Source organism: Urocitellus parryii, chromosome 6, assembly GCF_045843805.1.
Source record: "Urocitellus parryii isolate mUroPar1 chromosome 6, mUroPar1.hap1, whole genome shotgun sequence".
NCBI lineage: Eukaryota > Metazoa > Chordata > Mammalia > Rodentia > Sciuridae > Urocitellus > Urocitellus parryii.
The window spans coordinates 73,943,612-73,951,637 of record NC_135536.1 but is presented as its reverse complement, the minus strand read 5'-3'; positions in this window follow the sequence as shown (position 1 = coordinate 73,951,637).

Sequence of the window (8,026 nt, the reverse complement as noted above, 5' to 3'; positions counted from 1 at the left end):
GAGCGCGCTACCGCTTGAGCCACATCCCCAGCCCGAGCATGCACTTTTTCTATGATGAATTTATGATGTTGAGTTTAGAAAAATCAAGTATATAAATTTATATTTGTATGTGTGGGAAGGTGTATCACAGGAACCTGAGAGCAATCCTCCTGGAACTGTACACAGACTAAAATAGAGGACTGGGGATGCAGGTCAGTGACAGAGTGCTTTCCTAGCATGTGTGAAGCCCTGGGTTGATACCCAACACTGCAAAAGTAAAAAGAAAGGTTAAGGGCTGGGGATGTGGCTCAAGTGGTAGCGCGCTCGCCTGGCATGCGTGTGGCCCAGGTTCGATCCTCAGCACCACATACAAACAAAGATGTTGTGTCCTCCGAGAACTAAAAAATAAATATTAAAAAAATTCTCTCTCTCCCCCCTCTCTCACTCTCTCTTAAAAAAAAAAAGGGTTAAAATGGAATGCTTCAAAATATTAACAGTTATTTATTGGTGGCTCTACAGTCGTTTTTTTTCATTCGTCTATATTTCCATGTTTTTAGGTCCAAGATGCATTAGTGTTTTAATGGGGGAGACCCCCATGTTCCTTATACTGCTAGAATTGAGATATTTCCACTTTTTATACACATCAGGAATTTTGTGGGCTGTGCAAGCTTAGAAAACTTTTCTAAAGAAAACTAAGATGTTGGCAACTAGCTCAGTATTAGGCATCTCATTGAATGAATTTAGGAAAGCTGGGGACCTCTGTACCATTAAAAAAGAGTGAGGAAGTTTCTTAGGATGGATACTTTTCCTGCTCATACTTTATTCTTTGGAGAAACAGGAAAATAGTGTCAGATGATGGATTCCTTCTCCAGACATAGAAAAGAGCAAACAAAGCAAAAACCATTTATTAATGTTCTTAATACATGCTAGGTTGGTTGAATAGGACCAGAAGCTAAATATAATAAATGACTGACTGGAATGAAGAATGGTTACAGAATTCACCTCCGGCATCTCCTGTAGGATTTCCTCAGCAAGGTTGCAGCTGAAGAGCTGGTTTTACTGCTTAAAGTTTTGCAATAACCTCTGTCTCTCTTATCTCCCCCCACCACACACACACTGTCAATCCCAGTCTGTTTTCCAGAGTGCAGTATGAGTGAGATTTTTCAAAGAGAAATCTTCAACAGATTCCTAGTGCACCTCATACTAAATTCTAAAACCTTCTGGTAGCTGAGAAGGCCAGTGGTGATTGGTTTCCGCTTCTCCACTTCTCTAGGTTTCTCTACTGTTGCCTCACTTGCCTACTAGGCATTCTACTTTTCACCAGGCTTCACCTCAGGTGTTCTCTTGTTAAAACAGACCCACCCATTCTCTTTTGTCTAACAAATTCCTGCATTACCCTCCAAATCTCTGACTAAATGTTGCTGTGTTGGCAAACCTTAGGTGCCCTTGCTGTGTGCACTCCTACTAGTCACCACTTTCCCTACTGTAGTCTTTTTCTGGATGTTATAGAAACTGCTGGCTTAATTACTCTTCTCCCTGTCTACATTGTAGGCTCTATGACAACAAGGGTGAAGTGGTCCTGTTTGCCTTGGTTCTAATGCCTAGCGGAGAGTAACAGATGCTCATGGAATGAACAAATAAGTGGATGAATAATTGAGATAACTTGATAATGTCTGACCTCCCTAAAGCTCTAAAGAGGTACCCCCATTGATGTTAGTGAATACTAAAATAAAGATGATAAACATGTAGCTATGGTGGTGGTCCTGGGGATACTGTGAGCATTAACCTAGCATAAAGTCCTAAATTAAATCCTTTCCTTAGTATGTATGTATGTGTGTGTGTGTGTGTGTGTGTGTGTGTGTGTATATAGATATATATATATAGAGAGAGATATATATATAGATATATATATATATATAATTTTTAAGAGGTTTTCAAATTAATTTTTCAAGCCCTCTGTGGGGGAAAAACTCCATTCTAAGACCCTGGCTGTTTCTAAAAAATAAAATATCTCTATCCAACCATAGGGGGAGTAAATAAATTATTCATAAAATGTTTATAAATAATTTTTAAAGACATGAGAAAAATATTCACATGACATTGTTCTTGAAGTATACAAATTGCAAATGTAAAATAAGCTGGTCTCTCTCAGATGCTTACATAATACAAAGATTGAAAGGAAATGTATCAAAATGTATACTGTGAGGATCATCTGAGGATCATCATCATGTATAAAAAACTTTTCCTCCTTACAGTTTTCAGTATTTATCTGAATAAGCACGTATTATTTTCATTAAAATACCCCCCAAAGTTTTAAAGATCTTTATAAGATGAATTTCTTTTTATGTAAGCAATTGTTTCAAAGAATGTTTTAAAACTGAAGGACAGACCAGCAGCAATTAGCCAATGGGAAAGCTACTGGAAGTGGATTAGGCAAGATGCAAAGGGGCTGCACCATCTAATTACTTCTGGAAAGTGGCAGTTCAGTCCCAGAAAAGCCCTTCACCTGCACTACCTATCTCAATAAAGCTAGGAAGTTGCTTTTTCTTTTGCTTAACAATAGGTCTCACTGATAAGCAAAATTACCCTCCTTCAAAACTCCCTAAAGTGCAAAAAAGACTGAGAAGATCAAAGGAGCCCTCAGCCACTCCCTGAACTTCAAAGGTTGCTCCTATGGGAATTCTGAGAAGCAGCTGCATGTTTATACATTACATAGAGATCTCTATTACTGTGTATAAATATAACTTTACAAATATCTTGGTTATCATATCCCTCTGTTTCCTCACTATGGTTGCATTTTAGGTTTGACAGTTTCTTATATGTATCAAAATGAGTAACAAATCAAAATATTTTAGGAATCCAGTCCTCCCCACCCCCAATGAGCACACTGTACTATTATTAGCCTTAGGCTTTTTGTCCTTTCTAAACCTAGCTTTAATGTCTTGTTTCTATATTTTCTCATGCAGAAAAAAAAAGTGATGAAGGAAGTATTTTATTTCAAATAATTTGTGTTTTAACACAACATTTGAACAGTTGACAGAATCACTTATCTTTTCTGGATTGGTTTCACAGACTCAAGTCCCCACTATGATAAAAAAATATACCTTCACTGAAACATTTCATGCATGTTAGGGTAACCTAAAGCCAAAATAATTCAGTCAACCATATAAACATAAACTGTTGTGCTGTCATTAAGCATTTTGCCCCCAAGCATTCATTTTAATAATAAAAATGCATCTATAAGTGATTATGTTAAGCAACATTATCTTATGCCCCAAGCATTCAATAAGAGAAGTGATAAGAGGAGTCCTATATAATTAAACCTGGTTAAAGGTATTTACACTAAGAGAGAGATTTATATTCTGAAAGGGTGTAGAGCCAGGTCAATCCTTTATTCATGCCATTATATTATGCATATAGCAGTAGAAAGAAGAATATTACATAATTCCTATCCTTAAGAATTCTGTTGTAGAAGCCACAGACAAGCAAAGAAATGCTGTGAATAAGTTCAGTCACAGAAGTCCAAAACACTCAGGGTGGGGAGAGATTAATTTTTTGAGTATAGACACAGAGGCTAGAAATCATTTTGGCTATATTTTGGGAACAGCAAGCAGTTCAGTTCCAAGTTTGTTCATTCATATATACAATAATCATTAACTGAAAGTTGTAAATAGCAGGAAATATAGAAAGCTGATTAACACACCAAGGGAAGAGTTTATAGATAGAAAGGCAAGAATAAATGCCACAGAGTAATAAAGTAACTAGAGAACTAAAGAGTCTAATGTCTACCCTTTGGGTCTTTTTTTTTTTTTTTTTGGAGAATTGTTTAATATTTATATTTTAGTTTTCGGCGGACACAACATCTTTGTTTGTATGTGGTGCTGAGGATAGAACCCAGGCTGCATGCAAGCCAGGTGAGTGCACTACCGCTTGAGCCACATCCCCAGCCCAACCCTTTGGGTCTTAACAGGTGTCTCTTGACATAGTGGTATTAGAGAAAGGGTTAAGCAAGAAGCTAATCCACTGGATGAAGAATTAATCTGCACATGGTGGAGACAGTGGCTTGTTATCACAGACCAGCAATTCATGATAGAAAGTATAGGGACAGGATGGTAATAGGAAAAGTCTCCAATGGGGAACATTTTTCAAACTCCAAAGCAGTAGCTAGCAAGAGTAACACGGGAAATTCAGGAGAAAGAAATGATGAGACAGACCATCCAAAATGCTGAAAGAGATGGCATGAAGCTCACAGCTAGAGAGAGGCATTAGTTGGGAGGAACTGGGTGGGCCATCTATAACCCTCTAAGACTAGGGGGAAGGAGGCAAGGATAAATTCAGATATGAATTAATTTATAGGCCTGGAGAGGAAAGTGGGGGTGTGCACTGATGGAACAGTTCTCTTCTCTCAGTGAAATGCCAGCAGAGTTAATGCTAAGGAAGTAAGAAGCAAGTTGTGGTAGAGGATAGGTGCTGTTTGATGAAGCTGGCCTAGGAGACAGGTAAAGCAATTCTAGAGTACTGATAGCTGAGGGCAAAGCTAAAGTGGAGACCAAGAATTCGCAATAGCTTTAATATTGAAGGAACAGATGATTCTCGACAACACTTCTCAGCAGCCCCCAAGTGTATGAGAACAACCTTTCCATGTCTTCAGGCAATTAGTATGAAAAGTTCATATGAAAAGTTAGTACGGGGTTGAAAGTAATGGAAATGGGAACCATTTAACCATAACCCTCTCTGGTTCTTCATTCTCCGGTAAGACCTCAGTTCTACAAACAAAATCTGTGCCTACAATTGGAACTGCCAACCACCGTTCTAAAAGGGAGACAGGATTAATAACAAACTGTCATCCTTCAAATCCTAAGGAAGAACCAAATTGTTAATTAAAATACCTAGGAATCGTAGAGTGTTTCAGGATTACAGGTAGTAAAACAATATACTAATACTCCTCCTTTGATTAAATTCTATAGCCCTCAAATTTGATGTATGCCTTTTATCTAAAATGAAACAAAGTTAAGGACACACACATTCAGGGATTTATGTAAAATAGATAGGATTAGTAGGATTAAGAACCAAATGACATGTAAAATAAAATGACAAATATTTATTCATAAATTATATGTAGTTTAAATGCCATTATATGACATTTTTGAATGTCATATAATGGCATTTAATATCATCCTGCTGAGAATTAAAATATCTTTTCATTATTAATGTCTTCTTTTCCAGTTACCTTATAGATACATATGTAGCTAGGTTTCCTCTCTAAATCTAGCCAATAAAAGAAAAATGTCTTTTTTTTTTTTTTTTTTTTGTACCAAGCATTGAGCCCAGGGGTACTTAACCACTGAGCCACATCCCCAGCCATTGTGCACCGCCCTTCCCCCCCCCCCCTTTTTTTAGAGACTTAGGGCCTTGTTAAATTGTGAGGCTGGCTTTGAACTCTGCATCCTCCTGTCTCAGCCTCCTGAGCTGCTGGGATTACAGGCATGTGCCACCACATCTGGCACAAATGTCTTTTTGTTAGAAAGAATTAGGAATTTTTCTATTTCCAAGTTAATTTCAGGAAGTTACTTTAGGACTTTGTTTTGAAACTGCTATGGGGCTTTAGTCATAAATTTCTTCTTTAAAAAATAAAGATGTATCCTTTTGTTGTTCAAAAGAGAACAAAAACAATAGTAAAAACAAGTGACCTTTGTATTATTATAAAGCATGAAAATTTCAATTACCCAGAGAGAAGAGGATCACTGATTATACTTGCCCTGTTCTGAGAACATTTCTTTTCATATGATGTCACTGTTCATGGAGGTAGCTGACTTTTTAGTCTTATACTAGGCAAATAAACCTCATGCATCAGAGTGAACTAATTCTATTTCTATGACTAAACTAATTTTATCATCATATCAAGTAAACATGAGTAGGAAGAATTTCATAGTATAAAGAGATTTCTTAGAGAGGTCATCTGATTAATAAGGCCATCATTAGGATTTTGATACCAGGATATAAAAATAAGCCACTAGAACTTAAGATTCCAAAAAATTCACTAGCTTATTGATTATCAAGGGGACCAGAATTTATTTCATCATTCTAGGCATCCTGAATTACTAAATAAGAGTGCCAAAAGGCTTAAGAAAAGTCCCCCTTTATGTGTTTGTTATGGGAACACAAACTGAGTGACACTTAAGTCGCTGACCTAAAAGAAATATTTACAATTCTCAGCCTTCTGAAATTAACTGAGACAATATCCAGTCAGTGGCCAAGTGGGCAAGCTCAGTGGTCAAGTTCCAATATGGAAAGGAAACTAGCTGCCACTCTTTCATTCCAGTGGAATCACATGTATTTTAGGAGGGGTTTATAATCCAAAGTGAATAACTGAGAGACATTATTCAAAGTAAATTACCCTTAAACATTTTTTCTTGAGAATGAGGACATTGGGGTCAGTTTTTCAGCCATGATTTGAACAAATCATTGTTTGGCTGAACAAACTTAAAATCTATGTATTTTTGAAAAATATATCTTTAAACAATGTATGCAGATTTGGGGATATAGTTTTCTATAAAACAAGAAACAAATGGAATCACACATATTTATTATACATCTTGTATATCCCCCCCCCCTTAAGTATTTAGGAGGTCTTTGAATGTAAGTGCTTGTGGGAAGTTGTATTTTCCAAAAACAAAACAACAACAACAACAACAACAAAACCCACCCACCCAAACAAACAAATGACCACAGCAATGTTTCTGTTCCTACCTTGCCTTTGGGAAACTTGTCTCTTCCCATCAAGAGATAGGGTTTATTTCCCTTTCCCTTGAATTTGGATGCAACTTTGTTACTGCCTGTATAAATACAATGCAACAGAAATGACATTCCAGGACTTCTAAGGGTAGGCAAGAAAAGGTGAAATGCTTCTGCCTGGTTTTCTCTCTTGGGATACTTGTTCCAGGAACCCAATCAAGAGGCTTTAAAGAAGCCCAAACCAATTCATGCTAAAAGACCACATGGAGAGGACTACAAGGATAAAACTGGAGACCTTCAGCCTCAATCATCATCAGCCTTAGAGTGAAAAATCACAGATGATTCTAGTTTCTTGACCTTTGACTCTTCCACTGAGGTCATATCATAATGAAGCAGAGAAAAGCTATTTCCCGAGTCATAGAATATGTAAGCATAATAAGTAGTTATTTTATACTGCTAAATTATGGCAGTAATTTACAAAGCAGTCATAGTAATGGAAAGAGTACCTACACATATTTCAATCTTTTTAAACAAGAGCATAACTAACAGTAACATCCTACAGTATTTATGCATTGTAAGTTCAGTCATTCTTGTATATACAGACACTTTCTTAGTTTGGAATTATTTTTTCCTTTAAAGATGAGGTTGAAATCAACAAACTTCTATAACACTATTTGTACACAACTGTCAATATTTCTTCAGGACACAAATCTGTTAAATGAGTTAATAAATACCTACCAGACAGTACAGTGCCTAGCACATTGTAACAAAATTTACTATTATTATTATACTTATACCTTGAATCTCTCAGTGAAAGGTGATATTTTTCTTTAACATCGTGACAAGAACTGTAATACTTGTATCTAACATACATGCTACAGTGTATCCTGCTTTTTACAGAGTTTAGATTATGGCAGAAAGTAAAAAATACGTTCAGTCATTGAATTATATGCCTGAAACGTCCACCTTGAGCACCCCTGACCAGTTCTACAATATAGTTTTTTAAAAAAATGTATTTGCACAGTGTGTAGGCAAGTTACATAGTGTGCTAGCCTTTCAGCTTAGACTTGCAGAAAATCATCAATTGTGGACAAGAACAGAAAGAGCCAATCCACACACTCAAGTGTGTGCTGCTGTTCTATGCCTTCTGCACCCCTTGGAAGGATCAAGACACCTCTCTACCGGTGCTTCATAACCTATCAGAGTTCTTGTCAAAAACCAGGAACGTGCTTCTAGGCCGTTTTCACTCTCTTTCGCTCACTATCTGTCACTCCTTCCCCAGGCGTGTTTGCAATAGCCCAATACCAGTTAG